Source organism: Vicia villosa, unplaced genomic scaffold (assembly GCF_029867415.1).
Source record: "Vicia villosa cultivar HV-30 ecotype Madison, WI unplaced genomic scaffold, Vvil1.0 ctg.001531F_1_1, whole genome shotgun sequence".
Lineage (NCBI taxonomy): Eukaryota > Viridiplantae > Streptophyta > Magnoliopsida > Fabales > Fabaceae > Vicia > Vicia villosa.
Window position 1 is genome coordinate 521,978 of NW_026705654.1, and position 4,115 is coordinate 526,092.

Sequence of the window (4,115 nt, forward strand, 5' to 3'; positions counted from 1 at the left end):
AAACCTAGGCAACAAATGTATTAAACCAGATTTCAATTCAGAAGGTACATCAACATCAGGATACTCAATGCATAAACCATTATAGTTCGCATCAGGGGCATCCAACTGCCTTAAACTTCTTTGTTCATCCATGTTATCAACCAATACAGAAATACCAACTATGTCCCAAATAGGCAGAAACAAATAGAAAGAAGGGAAACGATTAAATTAAAATCATAAAATTATAAAAACGCATAATTTCATCTAATTAGACGAAATAAGAATTTTGAATTTTTTTTTGGATTGTTTCGAAATAGCAAAAACAGTAAAAAATTAATTAAAAATAGAAAAAAAAGAGGAATTTGGAGATTTACGATTGAATTCCTTTACTCTTCTGGAGTAATGGAGTATTGATTGCACGATTTTTTTGCTCCCAGTAGGCAAAAATGTTTTACAATCGGACACAATTTTTCCAAAAACTAATTTTTTCGACTCTAAACGCAGATTGGCCAAAACCGTGAGGAAACTACGGCCTAAACGCAAGAACACTAAACCTATGACTCTAATATCAGTTAATAACGACCAGAATCCCTGGTAACATCGCCAATTTGATCCGCTGTCACACACGGATAAAAAACGAGTATTTTGTGAAACGGTAGTTTAGCGGTAACGACAACTCGAATATCGTTCTCACAAGGATTCTTGTTGATTAACCAAAGGTAAGTCGATTTTTGGTTGGTTTATGATTTCAGGATCAATTTGAAGGAACAAAGTAATTAAGCGATTAAAATAAGTGATTATAAAAAAGCCAATCTACTGTTTTCGATTCCGGCTTATCACAGATTTCTACCTTACCAATTCCCTAAGCGGCTTCGATCTCTATTCAATTTATATATCAATTGACAAGCGCAAATCGATATAGAATAGATTGAATTCCTATTTTCCAAAATTAAGCAAACAGATTAAGCCCTCGTGAATTAAGCAAACACGGATTACAAATGCGAATTAACGACAAACCGACGTAACGACAAATAAAAGTTAGGGATGCAATCATACCAATTTAATCAATACAATTCCATGTAATAACAAATTAAGCAAATGAAATTCATAGAATATTATTGAAAGAGAAACTAATTAAATTGATAAATTATAAACCTCAAAGCGTTGGAAACGCGATTACAGCAGACTGACTCTGAAAAATTTAGCTATCCATACGGTTCGTACAAAGCAAAAGTTTTGAAGATGAATTCGTGAATAGTGAAAACGTGAATAGTCAATTGTACGGCCAAACCTAGGTACTAGAGAGAACCAAACAGTTTACAGCTCAATTGGGTCAAATACATAACCCAACCCAATACAAATGACCCAAAACTAAATAAAAAAACTAATGCTGCAACTTCAAACGCAATTATGGAAAATATGCGCTCTGAATTTGACTTCGACTCCAACACGAAAGTCGTAGCTCTTTCTCTTAACTTTCCGGCGATTATTAGAACACTTCAATCTGATTCCCAGAGCTCCAGTTACAATTGTTTTAGTGCAGACTGCTAAAGCTGAAAATTGAATACGGACATTAAATAACAATGAAAATAAACTAAAATAAGAAAACATTATAAAATATAAAAATTAGAAAAACAAACCATGGAAATGTATAAGTACAAACATAGAGAAATGTGTATCAAAATGCACTGATCACTCATCCATTTGGACGGGTACTCGTACTCGACCCCGTCTCCGTGTCGCTACTAATTGTGCTGCAGGCTCGCGTCGAGCCGGTGCCGTATGGGTCTCCCTACCTTGTCTAAGTCATGCCAGATTTCCTGACATTTTCCTGAAAAAATTGCACCAGGTAAGACGTTGAAACAATTCAGAAAATTAAAAAAAAAAAGTTCAGACTAAATTCAAAAGTGCATTTCCGAAACTGGTCAGAGGTGATTTTGAAAATGTACTTTCGAAAACGCTTGCGATTCTCCATTTTTGCAGTCCCCATTTCTTGCGATTCTCCATTTTTACTAACCAAACACTACTACATGTTGCTAATAACTTCAACCAACTACATTTTGTTAATTTCTGACCGCCCTAACAAGATTATCAATGATAGAGTTTAAAGTTTAGAAACATACAATTTGTTTGAAGCTTTTAGTGTGCCTTTTAGGGAGCCTTTGAGTCCTTTGATGTTGTAGAGCAACTTTAGATTGTGTAGAAAGTTTGGAGAAATGAGTGTGGTGGTGAAATTTTGATGTTTTGGGTAGAATGAAACGAGAGGGTGGCTGTTTTGAAATAACATAAAAACGCAGCATATTTCGACTATGCATCCCCAAAGACGTAAAAAAGGGTTATTTCGAAAATGTATCTCCGAAAACACCTTATTTAAAAAAAAAATTGATTTCATAAATGCATCTTCAAGTTATATGGGCATTTATAGAATTTCGCTACGGGTTGGCGAGAAGGCAAGGGAGTCTATAAAGAACTTGTCTAGAGAGATTTTATGTTTGGGAAGATCATAAAGTAATTCTTAGGGCCCATCATAAATCCATTTCATTTTAATAGTTGACTGAAGTCAACTTACGTTTTATATAAAATGAATTAAGTAAATTAACTAGTTAATTAGTTAATTTTTATTAAATAAAATTTTAGTAATTATCCAATTAACATGTGTTGACTAAAGTAAAAAAAATTAGAGTTTCGTTTGGCTTTCTCTTCCCCAACCAACAGTGGCCGCCGCGCCTCCTTTACCACCACAAACCCTATTTTTTCTAAACCTTCCAAAATCATGAAATCAGAAATCGGATGAAGCCAAATCAAATATTGGAAAAAAAAACAAATCAAATCTTTTCATTATGAATCAAGGTTCAAAATCGGCCAAATACATAATGAATTTGGAAACCTAAAACTACCTTCACAATCAAATTAAAAAGAGAACGAATCAAATGGAAAAAGAGAACGGATCATGATAGTCCCTTTCATATTTTCCTTAGATTGCAAATTAAAAAAAATGATCCTATGCATATTCTTACCATGTTTCCTAGTAGGTTTTCCACCTGAGTCAATCTGAAAGCTTAGATCTCCGTTAGTACACCGTAGATTCAAACGCCGATTACACAGAATCCCAATGACTTCCCTATATTTCGTGTTGGCCTAAAGGCCATGCTAATCGCACCCGTGACTTTTATTCTTCTGATTTTCTAACCGTAAATTATACCCCCTGCAACATTCTGGACCCTAAATGTACTTTTGGGCCAGATTCTCTTACTTTTTAGATACCCTAATTTACTAATCTTTCTTTAAATGCACCCGCTTGCATAATAGTAAATAAACATTAAAAATGATTAATAACTATTTATTAATTTTTGTTAAACTTAAAGTAATTGGTATATTTATCTCCTATAATTTTAAATAAATATTTAGAATTAATTAATTTTACATCGAATAAATGTTATTTATTTGATCAAGTAATATATTTAATCCTCATGAACTTATAATAAGATTCATAATAACCAAATAAGTAGTATCTATAACTTCTATAATTATATATAAATTATAAATTATTATATAATATATATATTATATATATTATATATATTATTATTATTATATTATTATTATTATTATTATATATATAAAGGGGATTGAGAGACTTGGGCTGGCCTATTTTCTTTCCTATTTTACCCTTTAAAAATATAGTTTTTTTTCTTTTTTAAATTAGCAGTTTTTTATTTATCAAAAAAAAATTAGCAGTTTTTTAAGCGGCAACAGTTAATTTTAATTTTTTGTTATGCAACAAATATATGTGTATAACTATCCAAGTTGGTTTTTTAAAATATTTTTTATAAATCTCTCAATATTGGAACCGCATAACATAACATAAGTGCAAAAGTGATGGAAACATGTTCATTCACTAATAATATACTGATGATAGTTTTCTTTTGTTCTTCTTCTTGGAAACCACACTTGTTTATGGTTTGTGAATTCTTCATTTTTATTTATCTTCTGGTCACCATCTTTAATTCCTTCTATCTCTCTCACTATATGCCCTTTTTATATTTTCTTCATTTATTTTCTAATTCTTTTGCTTTTTCTTTTTCTGTCAATTCTTTTGTAGTCTTATTCTCCTATTAATCGTGGATTTTTAAACC

At 31.5% G+C, this 4,115-nt stretch overlaps 1 long non-coding RNA gene across 2 annotated transcripts; it reads right to left on the reverse strand.

Moving 5' to 3' along the window:
• Positions 1 to 1,155: 1,155 nt before the first annotated feature.
• Positions 1,156 to 3,185, reverse strand: LOC131635689 (uncharacterized). Of its 2 annotated transcripts, none has more exons than XR_009293849.1 (3): positions 2,997 to 3,185; positions 1,643 to 1,810; positions 1,156 to 1,532 (listed from the first exon to the last, which is right to left on the reverse strand). It is a non-coding gene; the product is annotated as an uncharacterized LOC131635689 (long non-coding RNA). The 2 variants fall into 2 exon arrangements; XR_009293848.1 differs by having other exon boundaries at positions 1,620 to 1,810.
• Between the last annotated feature and the right edge of the window lie 930 nt (positions 3,186 to 4,115).